At 39.9% G+C, this 24,868-nt stretch overlaps 1 long non-coding RNA gene across 3 annotated transcripts in view; it reads right to left on the bottom strand.

The window, feature by feature from the left end:
* Positions 1-24,868, bottom strand: part of LOC149119541 (uncharacterized) — a 387,982-nt gene that overhangs the window by 170,059 nt on the left and 193,055 nt on the right. For all 3 annotated transcript variants that reach the window (XR_016228489.1, XR_016228490.1, XR_016228488.1), the window contains one exon: positions 11,948-12,032. This is a non-coding gene — a long non-coding RNA (uncharacterized LOC149119541). The remainder of the gene's footprint in view (positions 1-11,947; positions 12,033-24,868) is intronic.

Raw genomic sequence — 24,868 nt, forward strand, 5'->3', positions numbered from 1 at the left:
CCAAGTGCTTGGTCCCCTGCATCAAAGTGGGAGACCCAGAAGAAGCTCTTGGCTCCTGGCTTCAGAATGGCTCAGCTCCAGCCATTGTGGCCATGTGGGGAGTGAATCAATGGATGGAAGACCTTTCTTTCTTTCTCTCCTTCTCTGTCTGTAACTCTACTTCTCAAATAAATAAATGAAATCTTAAAAAAAACTATAGTAGTATAACATTCTTAGCCATCAGTTTCTCAAAGGTATAAAACAAAGTTCTACAAAACTATTTGCAGCAATACTAATACACACAGACATTTCTTTTTTGTTTGTTTTTTTGAATTTTAGCTCCCATATATAAGAGAGAACATATGATATTTGTCTTTCTGAGTCTGGCTTATTTCACTCAATCTGATGTCCTCCAATTGCATCCATTTTTCTACAAATGGTAGACTTTTATTTCTTTTTTAAGGCTGAATAATATTCCATTATGTATATATAATATATATCAGTTTCTTTATCCATTCATCTGATGATGGACACCTTGGTTGGTTCCAAATTTTAGCTATTGTGAACAGTGCTGCTATAAATATGGTGATCCAGGTATCTCTTTGATAGATTGTGTTCAAGTCTTTTGGGTATATACCTAGTAGTGTGATTGTTGGATCATATGGTAAGTCTATCTCTTGTTTTTTAAAGAAATCTCCATACTGTTTTCCACAGTGGCTGCACTAATTTACATTCCTGTCAATGGTGTATAAGTGTATGCTTTGTCCATATTCTTGGCAGCATTTATTACTCTGTGTTTTGGATTTCATGCATGGATTTGAAAAATTCTGTCATTAGGGGTGCCCTTGGTCCTACTATAGTTAGCAGATATGACATGCCATAGCTCTACCTTTGATGATAGCCATTTGTGAAAGTGAGTAAAAGTTTCTTAGTTGAGTTCCGCAGAGGCAGACTGCCTAAGATAATACTGAATGCACACAGTCTATGAGGGAAGTTCATATGAGGCTGAGTGTATGGAGTGATACAGGGGAAGAATGGCGGTTAAGAAAAAGTGCCTTTTCAAACCATTTACCACAGTGGGCAACTAAAAGTTATTCTCATTGGGAAGCTTTAGAAGTAGGTTAAAGCATACATCTTGGTGTAAACCCTGGGGGTATTTATACCTCCAAACCCACTGGCTGTGGATTCAAACCTGTGTTTGGAAGAATGTTGGTTCTCAGGTACTGCTGAGTATATGGCAGGGGGCAGAGTTGCTTCTGCAAGCCCCACATGAGCCCTCTAGCAAAGACATATGTACCAGCCCCTGGAGCTTAGGCTGGTATGTACCTACATGGCAAGCAGATTCGAGAGGATGTGGGAAGAATATTGACAGAATTTGTTATATAACTGACCATCTTCCCAGTGGGATATCCACCTAATGAACACATTGTGGGATGGCTCTAATGCGACTGTACCAGAAGGACTGATCTCCTATTCTCAGCATTACTGTGAACCAGTTTCTTTAATTCTAGCTCCTTTCATATAAAGTGTAACACTTCCCTCACTGCCACTTCTCTTTTATCTCTTCATCTCACTCTCAATTCCATGTGCTCTCTTCTTTTCCATGCCCTACTGGTATATCCAGCCTGCTTACATCTTTCTCCTCCTGGTTTTTCCCAAATGGAAATCCTAAGCCTGCTGAGTTTTCTCTCAGAACAAACACCATTACGATGGATGATAACATGATTATTATTGCAGTGATGATAACATTTGTTGACTGAATGCTCCAATGGTCACTGCTCCCAGCTGTCACAAAGATGGCTGAGGAGCAACTAAGTCAGGATAATGAGTGATCTAAACTGAAGGGCTCTTTTCAGCCTGGTTTCCCTTATGCCCAGGCGGCTGTTGGCCCTGAGTGGCTCTGCTCCGGATTCGTGCCATTCTGCTTCATCTATTTGGCACTGCCTGGAGGAAGACTGCCTCTCATGTCAGATGAAACTGATGATGCTTCTTGGTTAGGAAAGTAAGATTCCTTAATGATTACGACACTGCGGCCCAAGTTCATATCTGACGCTCCTTTATCCAGGCCTTCTGATCCTCATTCTACTTTCAGGATTGTGACTCCTGTTAAAATGCCCTTGGGTTTGATTTTCATCATTTAAGCATGCTGTCATATCTGCTTGCTTAAGAATGCTGACCCTGTTTAGAAATTACAGTTGTAATGTTACCAGATGCACATACAAATAGTCCACTAGGACCTGCATCATGAAAGTGGAATGCTGTGATGTGATTTCAGAAGTACTGGGCTCATCACAGATATACAGAGCTCACTTACTTCCCAATGCCTGAAATTTCTTAAGAAGTAATTTCTGGGGCTGGCGCTGTGGTGTAGTGGGTTATGGGCACTGGTTCAAGACCTGGCTGCTCCACTTGTGATCCAGCTCTCTGCAATGGCCTGGGAAAGCAGTAGAACATGGCCCAAGTCCTCGGATCCCTGCACCCACGTGGGAGACCAAGAAGAAGCTCCTGGTTCCTGGCTTCGGATTGATGCAGCTCCAGCCATTGCGGCCAATTGGAGAGTGAACCAGTGGATGGAAGACCTCTCTTTCTCTCTGCATCTCCTTCTCTCTCTGTGTAACTCTGACTTTCAAATAAATAAATAACTAAATCTTAAAAAAAGAAGAAATTCCTTTAATACTTCAGTAAGGGGGGCAGCATTGTTGCATAGTGGGTAAAGCCGCTGCCTGCAATGCTAGCATCCCATATGGGCACCAGTTTGTGTTCTGACAGCTCCACTTCTGATCCAGCTCTCTGCTAATGACTTGGGAAAAGCGGCAGAAGATGGTCCAACTGCTTGGGCCCCTGCCATCCATGTGAGAGACCCATTGAGCTCCTGGCTCCTGGCTTTGCCTTGCCCAGCTCCGGCCATTGTGGCCATCTGGAGAGTGAATCAGGGGATGAAAGATATCTCTCTCTCTCCCCCTACCCCTTAATCTGCAACATGACTTTCAAAATAAATAAATAAATATTTTTTAAAAAATGAGGGAGGGATGGAGAGAGGGAGGGGGAGAGAGAGAGAGAGAAGGGAGAGGCAGACTGTAGAATACTTCTGAGGAAAGTAAGCTGTCTGCTTATATTTTTATTTGAGTTTTTAACAAATTAATATGAGCATAATTCTAGAAAGTAAAATTAGTATTACAAACCATAAGAAAAATTAGCTGCAAGGCAGGTGTTACGGCACAGTAGGTTGAGCCTCCACTTGCGTCACTCGTATATTACATCTGAGTGCCAGTTACAGTCCCAGCTGCTATGCTTCTGATCTAGCTCCCTGCTAATACTCCTGGGAAGCAGAGGATGATAGATCAAGTACTTGGGTCCCTAACACGCACGTGGGAGATCTGGATGGAATTCTGGGCTCCTGGATTCAACCTGGACCAGCCCTGGCTGATGTAGCCATTTGGGGAATAAATCAACAGATGGAAGATTTCTCTTTCTCTCTCTGTCACACTGCCTTTCAAACAAATAAAGTAAATCCAAAAAAAATAGCTGCATTTCTACCCTCCCTACCACCAAGAAGGACTCTATAGAGAAAACTACTTTTAATTCTTTTATTTCCATCTTCTATTTACCTGTATTGCTATATAGAAAATATTTATAGTGTGATTTCTTTACTTCTTAATACATAATAGATGAACTTCCTACAATGGAAGATAGGAATTTAATAGTCTTACACACATCCATATTTTCCTTCTTTTCATCTTCCCAATAGAGTTATATCATAACTTTTGGTTATTTTGTGTTATGTTAAATATTATGGCTGTGTAAAACTGTTCACAGCTGAGACTTAAAGTATAAAATAATTCCATTTCCTTTACTGTAATTTTTTTTCATCTAGGTAATAATTACCTTATATTTCTATTTACTGTGAACTATTCACTGATTCTTGACAATCTCTCACAGAGTTATAGATGCTTCCCAAAACTGTCAAAAACATCAGTTCCCTCCCTGCTCCACTCCACCTGAGACATATGTCCTGGAGTCTTTTGTCATCCCGATTCAATCTGCACTGGCTGTTGTAGAGACCAGCCTCGTGGCTGTCCTGTCAGGATTTCCTCTCTGTTCCTAAAGGAAAATTCTTTATTTCCTCTGTGTTGAATCTCATTTCCGGAATCCCAAATCTTCTACTCTGCACATTTATTCTCTTATGTTAGTGAAGCATTCCCAGAAGTAGTTTCAAGAAAATGTATTTTGCAATTCTTTCATTCCTGAAATTGCTCTTCCATCACTCTTGAATGTTAGTTGAGCTGGGACTAAAACTCCAGAATGGAAATAATCTTTTATCAAAATATTGTGAGCACTGCCTCAACTTCCAGTGTTGTTGCTGAGGAGTCTGACTGTAGATTAAATTCTAACTCTTCTTGAGAAATATTATCTCCTCTAGGAATTTTTAGGATTACATTTACCTTGGTTATTGCAGCATTAAAAATGATATGTCTTATGGATGTTTAGCTGCTGTGTTACATATTGTACTTGGCCTTTAGGGAATTCTTGCACTCTGGAAATTGATTTCCTTAATTTGGGGGAAATGTTATGTTATTACCTCTTTTATAATTTCCCTTTCTCCCTTTCATGTATTTTGATTTTTAAATTCTTTAAATTTTGTTTATTTATTTGAAAGACAGAATGATAGAGAGGAAGGGAGGAGGAGGAGGAGGAGAAGGAGGAGAGGGAGAGAGAGAGAGAGAGAGAGCGCTTTTAGTTTAACCACAAATGGACACCGAAGCCAGGATTGAGCCAGTCCAAAGCAGGAGCCAGGAATTCCATCTTGGTCTCCCACATAGGTGGTAGGGGCCCAAGCACTTGGGATACCTTTTACTGCTTTTTCAGGTACATTAGCAAGAATCTGATTCTGAAGTAGAGCAGCCAGGACTTGAATCAGTGCTCAAGTCATATCAAGCAGCAGTTTAATCCACTGTGCCACAATATCAGCCCCCATTTCTAAATTCTTTAGGCAGATTTGGATGGCTCATATAATTCTCTTCCTCCTTATACTTTATAGGTCTTTTTGTTTTCCTTTGTGAGATAGTTTCTGATGATGTTTATCTCTCAATCTATTGAATTTTTCTATTTTGACTATCATAATTTTAGCTTCTAAAAGCTCTGAAATGTTTGGTTCTTATTCCTTTGTTGTAACATTTATTATTGACCATGGACGTAAGGTTTTCTCTTACATTTCCTATTTGTTTTTAAAATTATTATTGCCTTTATGTTAAAATTTGTTTTGATCCATCCCTTTTTGGTGCATGTGTTTATTTTGTTCTCCCATCATCATTTTGGAAGTCATTCAGAATGTCAGTTATTGTAGGCTATTTATTCAGAATTAAGACTAAAACTGCAAAGATAATTAAAATTTCTAGATGCTTGGTTGGGACCAAGTCAATTGTTGGGGAATCTGCAAATGTGGGCATTTGAAGGTCTTTTCGCTTGGGATTCTTCAGAAAAGAATCTTCCAATTTTCTTTCTAGAGGAAGAATGCTAGGGCTCTAAAAGCCAAGAAAGGGAAGAGACTTTTTTAAAAAGTTATTTATTTATTTATTTGAGAGCCAGAGTTATAAACAGAGATAGGGAGAGACAGAGAGAAAGGTCTTCCATTTGCTGCTTCACTCATCAAATGGCTACAACAGCTGGAGCTGGGCCGATCTGCAGGTGGGAGCCAGGAGCTTCTGCCAGGTCTCCCATGTCAGTGCAGGGGCCTAAGTACTTGGGCCATCTTCCACTGCTTTCCCAGGTGCATTAGTAGGGAGCTGGATTGGAAGAGGAGCAGCTGGGCATGAACCAGTATCAATATGGGATGCCGGGGCCGCAGATGAAGGCTTAGCCTACCATGCCACAGCACTGGCTCCAGGAAGAGACCTAAAATGTTAGTCCTGCCTCTCTTCCATACCTTGTATTTGTGCCTGGTTCTGGAGCTTCTTGAGCTCAACTGTTCTTGGGGTAAACCTCTTGGCTTCTGCTGAGTTGTGGAGTAGTGATTGTTGGCTGTGCATAGTTACAGGGAGAACTGGCAGTGGGTGTCTAGGGTGAGGTTTACCTTTCCCACACATACACTCTCGATCAGTTATGCTTTTCACTGTACCCTCTGAGATATTTGTACTGCTGATTTCTCTGTTGTTAAAGGGTTCTACAAGGCAAATTAGCTTCTTTCTTGTTGACATTTCTTTTTGAAGAAATTTAGCTTCAGCTTTCTGTTCTAGATTTGGCTCTTATACATATGGTCAAAGCTGTTTTTTCAGCACAACATCTGTAATTTCTGCCCTTAGGGAATTTAAAAGATAAGCAGGTAGGGCAAATGATTTTTTAAAGGGAGGGAGATAAAGATATAGATATAGATAGATACATACACAGATCAGTACATCAATATAGATATAGATATAGATATAGATATAGATATAGATATAGATATCTTCTTGCTCACATTCTGTTGGGATAATTTAGCATCATGGCCACATCCGCCATCAAGGCATGATGGGAGATGCAGTCTCTACCTAGACAGCTACATGCCCTGATACAATCCCATGTGTGGTGGGAGGTTATTAAAAGGAAGATGTAGACAATGGATATTGGAAGATGATCAACAGTCTCAGTCACAGATATGAAGAGTATCATTCCCTTCCACATTATAGTGGTTTTCCTGCTCACAAAGCAGAGGTCTTCCAAAGACAGACATGTGATCAGCAGCAAATGTACATCTATCTTCTGCCTTGGACTTATAGGTAGGCTCTGATGACCATGATTCCCAGCACTCTTAGGTTCTCTTTAAGTAATTTATTTTGTCCTTATGGAAGAAACACTACTAAAGAGATAAGGCTTTAAATCATGCAGGGGATTTTAACATGGTGTCTGTATTCATAACCCAGTGAGGTGAACTGGCTTCTCTTAATTATGGTTGCAGAGGGTTAGAACAGTCTTCAGACTGATACTTATTTTACATGCTATAAGAAAGAACATGCCATCATTAACACAAAAGGAAAAATTCTTTCACTACTGTTAAGAGTTTTCTGTGTACTGCACAGCAATGCTTCTCAAATATGAAACTATACAGGCATTATCTGGGGACCTAGTTAAGAAGCAGAGTATAGGGGCTAGCATTGTGGTGTAATGGGTAAAGCCACTGCCTGTGACACTGGAATCCCATATGGACACTGGTTCAAGCCCAGGCTGCTCCACTTCCAATCCAGCTCTCTGTTAATGCACCTGGGAAAGCAGCAGAAGACAGCCCAAATACTTGGGCACCTGAACCCATGTGGGAGACCTGGAAGAAGCTCCTGGCTGCTGGCTTCAGCCTGGCCTAGCCCTGGTCATTGAGGCCCTTTGAGGACTAAACCAGTGGGTGAAGACTCTCTCTCTTTCTCGCTTTCTTGTTCTAGCTCTCACTCTAACTCTACCTTTCAAATAAATAAATCTAAAAAAAGAAGCAGAGTATAATTCATAAGTATGGGCAATGCTTGAGAATATAAATTTATAATAATATCTCACGGCTGGCGCCATGGCTCAATAGGCTAATCCTCCACCTAGCGGCGCTGGCACACCGGGTTCTAGTCCCAGTCGAGGCGCTGGATTCTTTCCCAGTTGTCCCTCTTCCAGGCCAGCTCTCTGCTGTGGCCCGGGAAGGCAGTGGAGGATGGCCCAAGTGCTTGGGCCCTGCACCCCATGGGAGACCAGGAGAAGCACCTGGCTCCTGGCTTCGGATCAGCGCGGTGCGCCGGCCGCAGCGCGCCGGCCGTGGCGGCCATTGGAGGGTGAACCAATGGCAAAAAGGAAGACCTTTCTCTCTGTCTCTCTCTCTCACTATCCACTCTGCCTGTCAAAAAAAAAAAAATATCTCAGGCACTGCCAGTTTTGTATCCAAGGAGTACATTTTAGTTAACCAGGTACTATTCCTTTCTCTGTTAATATCCAGTTACTCTCTGCTTTGTGACTATACAGCTCAAACTGGATACAGAATTCACAGATGTATAAAGGAAACAACAACAAATGCATCCCCTTCTGATAAGCACATGTTAAGCAATTCCACAGATTTTTATGGCTTTTCTGTACCCAAGACAATTCGGCAGATAGCAAAATTGAATGATAGATTGGTTACAATCCAACATGGGAATTCTCTGTCATATGAGTCAAAGAAATCAAAATTGTCTAAAACATCCAAGGAGAAAATCTTCAGCTGGCTACTCTCTTGTCTTATGATTGGAGTTGCCTAATTAATGAATATGAAGATGCATTCAACAACCAACACCAAAGCTGATACTGATGATTGGGAGGCTGCTGGTTTTTGGAGGCTGTAGTTCAGAGCATTACTACCAGTGGACGTAGGCCAAGATAAATTATTTGTTTCTTAGCAAAAAGAGTTATAAAACAAAATCAAGCTCTCTTAATACCTATGTTGTTTGCTGTTTTGCTTTATGCTGACTGCAGGAATCGCTGAGTGACTCATTCTCCCTCAGGATTCACTTGCTAGAGAGACTCATTTCTACCTAAAGACACTGTTGAGTGCAAGTCTCCTTATTTTCAGTTTTTTATTTCCTGCTCCGATATGGGGTGACAAGAAGGAAGGGACATACATATTTCGTTGTGGGAAATAGAATTTTGTTGAATTCTTATTGTGAGGAAAACTGGTTTTATCCCAGTTTCTCACAAAGTAATCTTCGAGAGGATGTTTGAGGAAAGATCAAGGAAAGAAAACAATACTACCAGCAGCTTTGAAAAGGGTTTTGGATTTTGGTGGGGAGATAAAGTGAGGGGTTCATTTCCTTTAAATTCTTTATTGAAGTATAATCTAGGAATGTACAAAAATCAGTGAAGATGTAGTTGATGAATTTTCACAAGTTGAATCAAGGTAATCAAGATTGATATAAAACATTACCAGCACTCCCAGAAGCCTTGCTTATGTCCCCTTCCAGTCACTTAGACTCCTCCTCCCCACAAGAGTATCTTAGTCCATTTTCTGTTGCTATAACAAAATATCTGACACAGGGTAATTTATAAAGAAAGCAGCTTTTTTTTTTGATCCATAGCTCTAGAGGATGGAAAGTCCCAAACTGGGCAGCTGAATCTGTTGAGGACAGTGTGCTGCTTCATTTCACAGTGGAAACAGGACGGGGAAGCAGGTGTGTGCAGAAGAGAGGAATAAAGGAGGCCGATGCAATTTACAACAAATCTCACTTGCAAGAACATAGTCCTTCTAGAATGAGAACTCACTCTCACTTCTAGCAGAAAAGCAATAAGCACTTTTAATTACTTAATCTGTTCTTAAAGGCCCTGCCTCCCAACACCACTACAATGATGATCAACTTTCAACATGAATTTTAGAGGGGACAAAGCACATCTAAACCACAACAAAGAATAACAATCTGACCATACATACCAAAGACTACTTTTGCCCATTTTTGAACTTTATATAAATGAAATTATGCTACATATATTCTTCTGGGTCTAACTTCTTTAGTTCAATACTATGTTTATATGATTTTTGTACAAGTGTTTTTGCACATAATTGCAATTCATTCATTTTCATTGCTATATATTTTTTGTTTGACTACAATACTATTTTTATGAGTGGTCTTCAAAAGTTCATGGAAATGTATATTATGAAAGTATGCATGGATTTCAATTTTTTTCACCAAATTAAAATTGTACTAACTTACAGAGATATAGCTAAACAGCATTTATTTTGGGGCACTAAGAAGCAAGACATCAGTTATGAAAAGATTTCCTGTCACAGCAACATGAATTCTAGGAAAATTAAAGAAGAAATACCAGGTTTTTAATGATGTTTGGGTGGAACAATAGTAAAATCATTGATGTTTTATAAAAAATGTATAGCGACAATGCCCCAAAGAAATCATCAGGTTACAAAATGATAAGCCCTTCTAAGACGGAACAGATAATGCTAAATATGATGCCCAGAGCTTTAGGCAGACCATCCATACCAATTTTCAAGGAAAAAAAACCATCATCTTGTTTATTGTCCAATTGAAGAAGACTGACAATTATCCACAGAAACAATAGTCAACACCATAGACATCTCAACTGTTAAATCATACACAATTCTGACTGAAAAATTTACGTGGAGCAAACTTCCTGTTTAATACATGCCAATTCTGGTAAATGCAGGTCAGCTAAAGACAAGAGCAGAACTTTAAATGCAAATTTTAAACAAACAGAATTAAGATGTGGAAGCATGTTTTGGAAGAATTGTAACAAGAAATGAAATATGATTTTATTACTAAGGATCCTGAAGACAAAGTCCAAGCAAGGCAATGGGTACCAAGAGGTGGAATCAGTCCAAAGCAAAAGCAGACTAGTAAACAGCAAGGGTCATGAGAGCAGTTTTGGGGGATCCTCAGTATATTTTGCTTGCTGACTGTCTAAAGGGTTAAGAAGCAATAACATCACTTATTACAAGATGGTTTCGAGAAAGCCAAAACTTTAGCAGAAAATGCCCTGGAAAGCTTCATCAGAGAGCCCTTCTCCACCATGGCAATGCTCCTGCTCAGTCCTCTCATTAAACAAGGACAGTTTTGCAAGGCTTGCAGTGGGGAATCATTAGGCATGTACCTTTTAGTCACAAGTTGGCTCCTTCTGACTTAGTTTTGTTTACTAATCATAACCAAACTCTTACAGGGTATCTATTTTCTTCAGTTAAACTTGTATAAAAGACTGCACTGACATGGCTAAATTCCCAGGGCCCTCAGTTCTTTAGGGGTACACTAAATGGGTGGTATCATTGCTTAAAAATATCTTGAACTTGATAGACATTATGTTGAGAAATAAAACTCATATTTTATATTTGTATCTTATAATTCCATTTTCCATGAACCTTTTGAAGTTCCTTAATATACTGTTGATGGTTCATTTTTTTTACTCCATTTGGACTATTACAAGTTGCTGGAGACCAACTCCAGCCAGTCCAGGGGCCCCAAGATATGAGAAGTGTCAGTGCTAGAAGAAATGAGAGACACTCACAGCAAGGCTGATGGCATGGCTCTGCCTCTCGAGCACCAGACTTTATTTTTATATCATAAGTCAAATAATTTTTTTCTCACAATAACAAGTCTGTTGTCCATTTTTTTTTCTAATTACAATTTCTTTTGATTTTCAAGGGCATATTCTGAGTATGGGTTACAATCACAGACACGTGTGAGATAACAGACTGCCCACAAAAGTCAAGGCCTGGAGTGCTGTCAAGCTATGCAGAAATTGGCTACACAAGCTAGAGTATTACCTTCATAATCTAATCTTTACTAGAAGCCCCAATGTTCAAAGCAGGCCCTTTTTTAAAATGTAACCCCTCTTTGCAATTCTTTCTATAATTCTAATGTCTTTATTGTACTTATTTAAAGGTTCACTGAGATCTATTCTACAGTTTTGATATCCTAACCATTGTTGTGTTTGTAGCATATATTGAATCAAAGCTTTAATAACATTTATCTTTATTCTAGTGGGAGGTATATCCCAGGGAGCCTGTTGCCTTTTAATTCTTTTCCACAAACAGTTCAACCTTGCATAAAGCATTAACCCCTTCTCCTACACTAACATTCTGCTTGATTAAAATTCTACGAAGCAATGGACATTTTGGGGATAATGAAACTAAGCGTTCTTCCCTAAAATTAGGAATACAGCAATCATTAGTGGGACCACCAGGAAGCTCCGGCTTTCTTATGCAGAGTGTAGTTCCCAAGGAACCTAAAATCACCAAGAGGACCTCAGCTGTCTTTCTCACACCTTGCTGAGACAGACCTTCTGCTGTGACCTTGTCAGCAAGCCGAAGTTGCCTTGGCCTCGTCAACAAGTAGTGCTGGTATGAATATTCTAATACATTAATTTTGGTGGATATATGTATTCATTGCTATTACGAATGTATGTAGAAGTGGAATTGTTGGGTTGCTTTAGTAGACAGTGTCAGAGTGTTTCCAGTTTGGTAGGCACCTACCTCTTTTGAGCAGTGTTTCAGGAAGAAGGCTGTTCTGGAGAAGGCACATGCACTACAGTGGGGACATCAGTTGGTGGGGTGATTCCTAAATAGAACAGAGGGCACAGGTTAGGTACTGGGCATATGGAGTTATTTTTCTCTATGGTTTTATTTAGATGCGAGTAGTTTACAGAAAAGAATAAGGCCCAACCAGTTAAAAGACAAGATAAAGGGAAAGTGTTCTATCTGTTGAGTGACCTGATAAAGAACAAAAATATAAAGCTTTGTTACAATATGGTTGATCAATGGTAATTTGCTTATATTCATACTTACATTTTTATATTTAAATTTGTTTTTAAAATTTTTTGGTTGATAAAAAGTAACTGTACATATTTATGGCATATAGTATGATAATTTAATTCACATATATAATAATGAAATAAGGGCAATTAGCATTTCTAACTCCTTAAACATTTATAATTTTTCTCTGTTAGAAACCTTCAAAATTCCCTTTTCTAGTCCTTTATAAAATATATAATGAGTTCCTGTAAACTATAGTGTGCAGTATTTGACTTTCTGTGTCTGGCTTATTTCACTTAACATAATGCCCTCCTTTAACTCATGTTACTGCAAACAACAGGACTTAATCATTCTTAATATTGTTCAAATATAAGACCAACCAACATGATGCTTAGAAGCTTAAACTTATAATTACCTCGCACGGGTTCGGATTCTAGAAAAATACTCACTTGCTGTGTGATTTTTTAGTAAGTCTGTTAACTTATCTAATTCATAGTTTCTTCATTCACAAAGTATATATAACGAGTACCTACATTTCAAAGAGTATTAAATCAGGTAACAGATGTAAAACTCTTAGCAAGTCCCTGGCATATAGCCATAGTAACATATAGACAACAATAATACTAGACATTTATTGATCACTTATCATATTCTAAGATCTCTATACCCATATCTCAGCTAAGAACGCAGTGATATAGGTTTCATTCTTATTCTTATTTTTCAGATACAGAAACATTCAGACAGAATAAATGAAAAACTCAATGTCAAACTTTACTACATATCTACTATGGACTAGTTTGCTCTGAGTTAATTTTTTTTTGCTTTCTTTTTTAAATTTTATTTAACAAATATAAATTTCCAAAGTACAACCTTTGGATTATAGCGGTTTTTCTCCCCATAACCACGCTCCACCCACAACCATACCATCTCCCACTCCCTCTTCCATCCCATTCACATCAGGATTCATTTTCAATCATCTTTATATACAGAAGATCAATTTAGTATATACTAAGTAAGGATTTCAATAGTTTGCACCCACACAGAAACACAAGTGTAAAGTACTGTTTGAGTACTAGTTATACCGTTAATTCACACAGTACGACACATTAAGGACAGAGATCCTACATGGGGAGTAGGTGCACAGTGACTCCTGTTGTTGATTTAACAATTGACACTCTTGTTTATGACGTCAGTAATCAACTGAGGCTCTTGTCATGAGCTTCCAAGGCTATGAAAGCCTCTTGAGTTCGCCACTGAGTTAATTTTTTAAATATTTATTTATTTGAAAGTTAGAGTTACAGAGAGAGAGGGAGAGAGGGACAAAGTGAGAGGGAAAGAGGAAAGGAGGAAGAGGGAGGGAGAAAGGGAGGGAGGGAGGAAGAAAGGGAGGGAGGGAAGGAGGGGGAGAGAGGGAGAGATTGAGATCTTTCATCCACTGGTTTACTTCACAAATGGGCGCAACAACCAGGGCTGGGCAAGGCAGAAGCTCTGAGCCCTAAGCAGGAGTTTCTTCTGTGTTTCCCACATGGGTGGCAGCAGCCCAAGCACTTGGACCATCTTCCAGTGCTTTTTTCCAGGCCATTATCAAGGAGCTGGATCGGAAGTGGGGCAGCTGGGACACAAACTGGCACATGTATGGGAGGGATGCTAGTGTTGCAGGCAGTGGCTTTACCCAATATGCTACAATGCCAGCCCTTGAGTTAATTTATTTAAATAAAATATATGTTAAGAAATGCTTCACAAGTGGGACTCTACTACATTATATTAATATAATACAACTCAGAAAGAAAAATAAATGAATTACTGCTACACACCACAATGTGATGATCCTCAAATACATTATGGTGACTGAAAAGAAGCTAGACAAAAATAGTTACATTATACAATTATATTTGTATAAGATTCTAGGGATAGACATATGAGCTAGTTGTTAAGATGCCCACATCCTATATTGAAATGCCTGCATTTAATTCCTGGGTCCAACTTCCTGCCAATTCAGACCTAGGGAGGCAGCAGGTGAGGACTCCAGTACTTGGGTCCCTGCCACCTCTATGGGAAACCTGGATTGAGTTTCCAGCTCCTGGCTGTGGCCCTGGCTCAGCTCCAGCCATTGCTGGAGTTCGGGAACTGAACCAGCAGATAAGAACTCCGTATTCCTGTCTGCCTGTCAAATAAACAAAACAAATTTAATTCTAGAAAATGCAGACTAATATAGAAATATAAATTGATCTATGGTAACAGAAAGTAGGTCAGCGAGGGCCTGGGACTTGAGGAAGATGCAGTGTGAAGGGGCACAACGTATCTCTGGGTGGGGAGGTGGAAATTCCTGTGTCTTCACTAGTCTACTTCCAAAAGTTCATGCAAGGTGGAATTAAAAGATTAATGTATTGTGGTATAAAAATGTTGAAATCTGTGCATTATATGGGTCTTTAACAAGTTCATGGAAAATGTATATTATGTGAAAACTATGTACAATTTTAAAAGTTTTTGCAACGCATTTCTAAAAATTCTGTGAACTCCCTTGTGTGTGTGTGTGTGTGTGTGTGTGTGTACAATCAAAATTCACTGAAATGTACACTTTAAGAGGGTGCAGCTTATTGTATGTAAATAATAACTCGATAGGCCGGCGCCGCGGCTCACTAGGCTAATCCTCCGCCTAGCGGCGCCGGCACACGCGGTTCTAGTCCCGGTCGGGGCGCCGGATTCTGTCCCGGTTGCCCCTCTTCCAGGCCAGCCCTCTGCTGTGGCTAGGGAGTGCAGCGGAGGATGGCCCAGGTGCTTGGGCCCTGCACCCCATGGGAGACCAGGAAAAGCACCTGGCTCCTGGCTTCTGCCATCGGATCAGCGCGGTGTGCAGGCCGCAGCGCGCCGGCCGTGGTGGCCATTGGAGGGTGAACCAACGGCAAAGGAAGACCTTTCTCTCTGTCTCTCTCTCTCACTGTCCACTCTGCCTGTCAAAAAAAATAAAAAAAAAATTAAAAAAAAATAATAACTCGATAAAGCTGTTTGAACAAAGGACTCTCCAGAAGCCTGGCACTGACTTTGTATCCCAATACATGATAAATGGTAAAATTGGGCCACTGCTACTCTCATGCAGGTTGAGACTGCAATTTTACTGACATTAAGGAGGAAAGAATTTTTGCATTATGGCATTTCTTCTCAGATACCTACTTCTGGCTTCTGATGGAGGAAAGAAGCTTATTTTTTTAAGTAATCAAAACCACAAGGGCCTGCACCATGGCTCACTTGGCTAGTCCTCCACCTGCAGCGCCGGCATCCCATATGGGTGCCAGGTTCTAGTCCTGGTTGCTCCTCTTCCAGTCCAGCTCTCTGCTGTGGCCAGGGAGGACAGTGGAGGATGGCCTAAGAGCTTGGGCCCCTGCACCCGCATGGAAGACCAGGAGGAAGCACCGGCTCTTGGATTTGGATCGGCGTAGCTCCGACTGTGGCGGCCATTTGGGGAGTGAACCAACGGAAGGAAGACCTTTCTCTCTGTCTCTCTCTCTCTCACTGTCTATAACTCTACCTGTCAAAAAAAAAAAAAAAAAGCCACAAGAGGCGGGGCTGGCGTTGTGGCGCAGCAGGTTATCGCCCTGACCTGAAGCGCTAGCATCCCATATGGCCGGTTCTAGTCCTGGTTGCTCCTCTTCTGATCCAGCTCTCTGCTATAGCCTGAGATAGCAGTGGAAGATGGCCCAGGTCCCCAGGTCCTTGGGCCCCTGCACCCATGTGGGAGACCTGGAAGAAGCTCCTGGCTTCGGACTGGCACATCTCCGGCCGTTGCAGCCATCTGGGGAGTGAACCAGCAGATGGAAGACCTCTCTCTCTCTCTCTCTCTCTCTCTCTCCCTCTCTCTGTAACTCTGTCTTTCAAATAAATAAAATAAATCTTTAAAAAAAAACACAAGAGGCATTCTCTGTTTTGTAACCCATGGTTCTGTCAAATAATACCCAAGGTTTGCATGGTAATACCTTTTCCTGTGCATATAGAGGAATAAGAACTGATTACAAGTGTCCCCCAGCCCATGCGTGTCTGTTGCCTTCTAATAATACTTGTGTATATGCTACACATTTTTCCATTTTTCTTCTTCTTTTTTTAAAAAGATTTATTTATTTATTTGAAAGAGTTACACAGAGAGAAGGAGAGACAGAGAGAGAGAGAGAGGTCTTCCATCCACTGGTTCATTCCCCAATTGGATGCAATGGCCGATGGTGTGCTGATCCAAAGCCAGGAGCCAGGAGTTTCCTCCTGGTCTTCCCACGTGGGTGCAGGGGCCCAAGGACTTGGGCCATCTTCTGCTTTCCCAGGCCATAGCAAAGAGCTGGATTGGAAGTGGAGCAGCCAGGACTTGAACCGGCACCCATATGGGATGCCGGCACTGCAGGTGGTGGCTTTGCCCGCTATGCCACAGCATCGGCCCCTACATTTTTATTTTTCAAAGGGTAAGCAAAATGCTAGAATTCTTCCTTATAGAAGTTCAAATTAGCTTATAAATACTGCATTCTGAATTGGGTATCTTACCTCTAAATAATTTGTGTTTTTTTATGGCTTATTTTGAAAAAAATGAGATGAGCTGTGATGCCTTATTCCACATATCAAAGGCATAAGGTAACTGTGCTTCATATTTTGTGAAAATGCAACTGGAACAATGCTTTCCTTCCTTTCAAATCCTGTCTAGAACTGCCATATGGCAATCATTGTAGGTTTTACTTTGAACATTTTGAGGGGAAGGTTTAGATCCACAAAAGATTAAAGAAAAGTGATATGTATGGAGGATTTATTAAGTTCCAAGCATTATATTATTTGCTTTACAAAGTTATGTCATTGAAGTGTTCCAATAACACAGTAAAGTCTACAATATCAGTCCCATTTTACAGGTAAGCAAATAGTAGTTTGGAAAGCTTAAGGAACTTAACAAGAGCCACTGAGGCATTTTACTGACTTGCAGTAAGCAGTTGAGAGCCTGAGAAAGTGAACAGAGAAACTAGGAATCTCATGTGTTGGGGGAACAAAAGCTGGAGTTTAGAGTCCTTCCAGAATAAGAGCCATTGTAAGTACTCATGAGTTTCCATCGGAACCCTTCAAGGACTATACCTTAGGCAAAAGAGTGAACTGGGAATAAACTAGCTCTCAAAAGAATAGAACTCATGCTTCAAATCAGGTTAATCTCAGATAAAATTAAGACAGTCTGTCCCTACCCTAATTTCCTGCCAGAAGCAAAAGTAGATCATCTCTGAAGGAAGATAACATCTGTTGAAGACTCAAATTATCTTCTACCACTTTTAAAATACAATGTACAGTGTCTGATTAGTAAAACTGCAACTAAACATGACAAAAGACAATTCATTTAAGACTAAAAAAAACAGGAAATAGAAACAGATCTATTGGAGATCCAGATATCATTACCCATATACATTAAAATAACTTTGATTAACATATTGAATAAATTACATGGCAAGATGAAGAATTTCAAGAGAGAACTAGAAGCAGTAAGAATCAATTGGAAATTATAAAATTGGAAAATATATGCACTGAAATTAATAACAGGATTTACATGACAGATGTAGAACTTGTCCAATTTTATATATTCCTTGTAGCTCAGAAATGCTAATGCACAAAGAGGTTGCAATTACTTTTACTGTTTTGGTTCAACAAGAGAATCCTATTTTATAGTGAAGCTTCTGTGTGTTAACTTTCCATCTTTTGAGAATTGGAGCTAATTGTGTTAATTCAGCCATACTTGAAAGGAAAATAAAATGTGTAGTCATAAACACATTTAAAAATGACTATATTCTTTTTTAAGGCTTTAGATGTGTGTTTTCTCCGTCTGGTGTTTTGCACTTGGTTTCAGCCCAGAAATGTGAATTGTTTCACACAATTGACACCACAAAGATAACTGTTCACAGTTGCTGTATTCATTTCATTACCTTGCTAACACTAATTGATAAAGAAGGTAAGTGCAAGCTCCAAAACTTGAAATCACATTTTAAAAAAATAATAATTTAGCTTTACAAACCTTGCAGAAGTACAGCTTCCCATAATTACCTTTTAAATCCATTCAACTATTCTATTAATCTCCTTCCTAATTTATTTTTTATCTTTTTTTTAACTTTTATTTAATGAATATACATTTCCAAAGTACGACTTATGGATTACAATTGCTTCCCCCCATACCGTCCCTCCCACCCACAACCCTCCCACCTCCCACTCCCTCTCCCCTTCCATTCACATCAAGATCCATTTTCAATTATCTTAACATACAGAAGATCAGCCTAGCACACATTAAGTAAGGATTTCAACAGTTTGCTCCCACACAGAAACATAAAGTGAAAAATAATAGATGATTTTTTTAAATGATGATGAAATCAGATCAGACCTATTGTCATGTTTAATCCCAGTGAGAGTCAAGTTGGGAATTGATAATTTTTTTTTTTTTTTACAGAAGATCAGTTTAGTATACATTAAGTAAAGATTTCAACAGTCTGCACCCCCATAGAAACACAAGGTGAAATATATTGTTTGAGTACTCGTTATAGCATTAAATCCCAATGTACAGCACATTAAGGACAGAGATCCTACATGAGGAGTAAGTGCACAGCGACTCCTGTTGTTGACTTTACCAATTGACACTCCTGTCTATGGCATCAGTAATCTCCCTATGCTCCAGTCATGAGTTTCCAAGGCTATGGAAGCCCTCTGAGTTCTCCGACTCTTATCTTGTTTAGACAAGGTCATAGTCAAAGTGGAGGTTCTCTCCTCCCTTCAGAGGAAGGTACCTCCTTCAATCTCCTTCCTAATTTAAAAACCAGAACCCATGAATGACTTTAAGATACAAGTTATGTCCAATACCTAGAATCTTCAGAATCAGAATTCCTTTAATCTATAAAACCAGTCTTGTAGACATAATCTCAAATCATGCCCTTCTCTTTACTTTCCCCAATGTAATAGTTTGAGTTCACAGTTCCTATTGGCAGCTAGCAGAAGCAGGTGATTCAGGTGATGCACTCTATCAAAGGCCCATATCTGATTGAGGATTATGTATATTTGAGATATGCCATGTTATTTAATCCTCAAAATAAACTTGAGAATTAAGTATTTTCATTCTCATTTTGTGGATGGAAAAACAGTGGAGTGTCAGGCATTCTTTTTGGGTCCACAGATACCAAGCTAATAAGACATGACCCTGGAATTCAAACCTGAGTGGGAATAATGAGATCCTATCCCTGAGCTTAAACATCTATTTCTATTCTACTGTCAGATAATCACTAGAAATACATTTTTGTAACTGGGGTCTACATTTCTGAAAGAACTTTAGATCCCTTTTTATAATGATGAATGATGGAATGTCAGTGAAGAAATGCCATCCTAAAGAATGTAGTTCTGCAGGCCATATTTTCATTTTGAAAGTCAATTTGGTCTAGTAATCCAATTTGAAAGATGTGTTGCTTTTCTAATGGTTTACAGTAATTGAAGGAAAATAATTTGGTTCAGAGCTGGGCAACTTACAATGCCTGAGATGTCTAACTTTACACCAGGGGCCTAGGAGACTGACAGCAAAGCCAGACACCTGTTAGTTAAAGAATAAATTCAGCGGCTGGCGCCTCAGCTCACTAGGCTAATCCTCCGCCTGTGGTGCCGGCACCCCGGGTTCTAGTCCTGGTTGCGGCATCGGTTCTGTCTCAGTTGCTCCTCTTCCAGTCCAGCTCTCTGCTGTGGCCCAGGAAGGCAGTGGAGGATGTCCCAAGTGCTTGGGCCCTGCACCCGCATTGGAGACCAGGAGGAAGCACCTGGCTCCTGGCTTCAGATTGGTGCAGCGCTCCGGCCATAGCGGCCATTTGGGGGGTGAACCAACGGAAGGAAGACCTTTCTCTCTGTCTCTCTCTCTCACTGTCTAACTCTGCCTGTCAAAAAAAAAAAAAAAAAAGAATAAATTCAGTTACTGCCCTCAAGTGCAATCTAGTAGACGGAATGTGCTATATATATATATATATATATATATATATATATATATATAAAATATACACACACACACATAGATATACACGCACATACACACATGCACACAAACCACAGAAACACAGATGCAAACATGTAACCTAGGATCACTTTTAAGCCCAGTCTATATTTTTGCTTTGGAGGAGGATCCAGGAGTTCTTGAAATATAACATATGGCTATGATTTTCATGAAGTTCTGTGAGCATTGAAGTCACAAGGGGGTTTTGTTAGCAACCTCCCTACCCACACCAGCATACTTAGACCAATAGATTCCCCAGGAGGAAATAATGACCATGTTGTTCTTCCTACAGAGAGATTCTTGGTGATGTCTCAGGCACTTGCTTACTCACAATGCAAAGGCATTTGCTGCTTAGGGGGCATCTCAACTTTCTTCCTGAGCAATGCCTTTGCAGAAAGATTATTCAACACTGAACTGAGCATGTTTGTCTCAAAATAAGAGGCTCTAAAAATGAAAGTGTGACTAAAACTTGGAATCTTTTTAAAAGATCATTAAAAGGGGGCCAGTGCTGTGGCACAGCAGGTAGAGTCTCCGCCTCCAGTACCAGCATCCCATATGGGTGCTGGTTCTAGTCCCACCTACTCTTCTTCCAATCCAGCTCTCTGCAATGGCCTGGGAAAGCAGTAGAAGATGGCCCAAGTCCTTGGGCCCCCGCACCCATGTGGGAGACCTGGAAGAAGCTCCTGGCTCTTGGCTCCTGGCTTCGGATCGGCACAGCTCTGGCTGTTGTGGCCATCTGGAGAGTGAACTAGTGGATGGAAGACTTTCTCTCTCTCTGCCTCTGCTTCTCTTTCTCTCTCTGTAACTGTGACTTTTTTTTTAACTTTTATTTAATGAATATAAATTTCCAAAGTACAGCTTATGGATTACAATGGCTTCCCCCCCCCCATAACGTCCCTCCCACCTGCAACCCTCCCCTTTCCTACTCCCTCTCCCTATCCATTCACATCAAGATTCATTTTCGATTCTCTTTATATACAGAAGATCAGTTTAGCATACATTAAGTAAGGATTTCAACAGTTTGCTCCCACACAGAAACATAAAGTGAAAAATACTGTTTGAGTACTAGTTATAGCATTAAATCTCAATGTACAGCACACTAAGGACAGAGATCCTACATGAGGAGTAAGTGCACAGTGACTCCTGTTGATGACTTAACAAATTGACACTCTTGTTTATGGCATCAATAATCACCCTAGGCTCTTTTCATGAGCTGCCAAGGCTATGGAAGCCCCCTGAGTTCACTGACTCTGATCATATTTAGACAAGGCCATGGTCAAAGTGGAAGTTCTCTCCTCCCTTCAGAGAAAGGTACCTCCTTCTTTGATGACCCATTCTTTCCACTGGGATCTCACTCTCTCACTCACGGAGATCTTTCATTTAGGTTTTTTTTTTCCCCCCCAGAGTGTCTTGGCTTTCCATGCCTGAAATACTCTGATGGGCTTTTCAGCCGGATCCACGTGCCTTAAGGGCTGATTCTGAGGCCAGAGTGCTGTTTAGGACATTTGCCTTTCTATGGGTCTGCTGTGTATCTCACTTCCCATGTTGGATCGTTCTCTCCCTTTTTTATTCTATCAGCTAGTATTTGCAGACACTATTCTTGTTTATGTGATCCCTTTGGTTCTTAATCCTATCATTATGATCAATTGTGAACAGAAATTGATCACTGGGACTAGTGAGATGGCATTGGTACATGCCACCTTGATGGGATTGAATTGGAATCCTCTGGTATGTTTCTAACTCTATCGTTTGAGGTAAGTCAGCTTGAGCATGTCCCAAATTGCACATCTCTTCCCTTTCTTATTCCCACTCTTATATTTAACAGCGATCACTTTTCAGTTAAGTTTCAGCACTTAAGAAGAATTGTGTATTGATTACGGTATTCAACCAAAATGTAACTGTGACTTTCAAATAAATAAATAAATCTTTTAAAAAAAAAGATCATTAAAAGACCTTGGCAACATCTAGAAGAGAGCTTGAATATAATAAAAACCTTTATTATTTAGGTCTCAGCTTCTTCAGCAGCTGAAGCTGATGGGAGATGACATAAACAGATTCCTTAAGAAATGGGTAAAAATGTTCAGGAAAAATACATTTTAGATAAGGTAGGACTTCAAATATAACATGGTAGATGCAAAAAAGACAGATACTTGTGTCATACAGTGCTATGCCATGCAAAGGATCAGGGAAAGCAGAGTTCAAGAGGCCCGGAGCAGGAAGAAAGTTTCAGCGCAGCAGACAGCAACCTTATGATGTGGCAATGCTATGAAGCAGGCTGATGCAGCGACTTGATGTTTGTATTCATTCAGAAAGCCTCCAGGAATCATTGGCAGCTTTAAGGCTAAATGAGGCTAGCTTAGAAGAGACTGGAGACATGAAATAGACAAGGATCTCTTTCTCTGATAATTCTGTATCATGGATGTTAAATTCCAAATAGCCATAAATTTAGAGCTAGAGTCTCCAGCTTTAGAATTTGTTTTATCTATTAAACCAGTATTTCCCATATAATCTCATGATCCTCTCTTCATCCCCCTCCCATTATAATTGTTCTGGTTCAGATTCTAATTTCAAGAGAGAAATGACGTGTTTTCAGTTTTAATTAAGCAACAAAAAATATAAAACTTCCATTTCAGGCCTTCAGAAAATAACTGACCTTTGACTTACTCTCCTGTCAAAAAAAGTAAACAATGGGCAAAAATACATGTGGAAACATTTTCCAGACAATTAATAACAGACCATGTAGTACTATGATGCTTGAGAAAAGGAAACGCACACAACAAAGCCCACAATCCCAGAAATTTTGCCTATACCTATTATCTTGCCTCACACTGGGAAGTCAAGTCCAACAGAGTCAGAAGTTGGAGTTCTGGGCTGTTGAAAAGCTTGGCATTTGTGGAACTGAGTACCAGAGAAAACAGAGCTCTGAAAGAACAGTGGTATCAAAAGTATTCATGGTCCTTGGCTAAGAGCTGGGCTACACAGAGGCAAGGCTTGAATTGCTAGGCTTATCAGAGAGGGCATGTTATGGAGTTTCTTGACAAATGGGAACACCAGAGGTTTAACACAGCTAGTGAATACTTGATCACCTCAGGTATTCAGTTCATACCCCATGAAGCCCACATTTCAAGAATAAGGACCATGTCTTAGAGTAACGGACAGCAAGGCAAAAAGAATCATCCAAACAGAATAAAACCAAGGCCAATAGATTCTAAGGTTCCTACCAGCAATTAAAGAGTTTTTCAGAATAAAACTCAATGAACTTTAAAGGAATATTAAGCAATTTAGACTCCATAAAATTCACGTTAGGGGCCGGCACTGTGGCATAGCAGGTAAAGCCACCTCCTGCAGCAGCGGCATCCCATATGGGCACCTGTTCAAATCCTGGACGCTCCACTTCTGATCCAGCTCTCTGCTATGGCCTAGGAAAGCAGTAGAAGATGGCCCAAGTCCTTGGGCCCCTGCACCCATGTGGGAGAGCAGGAAGAAGCTCCTGGCTCCTGGCTTCGGATCGGCACAGCTCTGGCCATTGCGGCCATTTGGGGAGTGATCTAGCAGATAGAAGACCTCTCTCTCTCTCGCTCTCGCTCTTGCTCTCTCTCTGCTGCCTCTCTGTAGCTCTGCCTTTCAAATAAATAAATCTTTAAAAAATTTATGTTATAATCTAAAGTGTACAAAAAAGTAGAAAAAGACAGAAAAATGAGTTCTTTAATTAAAGAAAAGTAGCAGTTGATAAAATCACATCATGAAATGATACAGATTTTGAAATCAGCAGATAAAGAATTCAAACCCGCTGTTATAAGCACCTTCAAACACTTAAAAAAAGATAGTCATAATAAGTGAATAGATGGGAAACTTCAGCAGAGGAGTGAAAATTATAATAATGAATCAGATATCTTATAACTGAGAAGTATAATATTTAACATGAAAAAAATCACTGAATGCTATTTACAGCAAAATGTAGACTACAGGTAATAGTTACTAGATTCAGATTAATAGAAATTCCCCATCTAAAAGAAAAGGATAAAGTATTGTAAATATCAACTGAGCCTCAGTCACATGTTTAACAATATCAAATGGGCCAACATTTTTGGAATAAGAGATATAGGAGAGAGAAAATGGAGCAGAAATACATTTGAAAATACAATGGCTGATATTTCCCCAAATTATTGAAAACAAAATCACTTCTCTGAACCAAGAATCTCAGTGAATTGCAAACCTATGCACATCATAGTGAGACTGATGGTTTCTTATCAGAAATGCCAGAGATTCCAAGTCAATGCATTGACATCTTTAAAGTGATGAAAGAAAATAAAAAAATATCCTGTATATCTAGGGAAACTATCCTAAAAAAGAGGAATAAATCCAGACATTTTCAGGTAAGAGAGAGTTGGGTAAATTTGTTGCCAGCAGCCCTGCACTAAAAGAAGTGCTAAAGGAAGTTCATTAAGTTGAAGTAAAATGACAGCAGATGGAAGCTCAAATTTAAAGAAAGACTTACCAAAAATGGTAAACAAGTGTTGGAAACTGTACCTTAGTAGAGCCGCAGAAAAAAGTACATTTTTTCTATTCAGAATTTCTTAAAAGGTAACTATTTAAATCAAAAATAGCAACATGTATTATGAGTTTTA

This window comes from Oryctolagus cuniculus, chromosome X, assembly GCF_051225735.1.
Source record: "Oryctolagus cuniculus isolate XC-2025 breed Fujian yellow rabbit chromosome X, ASM5122573v1, whole genome shotgun sequence".
In the NCBI taxonomy this organism is placed as follows: domain Eukaryota; kingdom Metazoa; phylum Chordata; class Mammalia; order Lagomorpha; family Leporidae; genus Oryctolagus; species Oryctolagus cuniculus.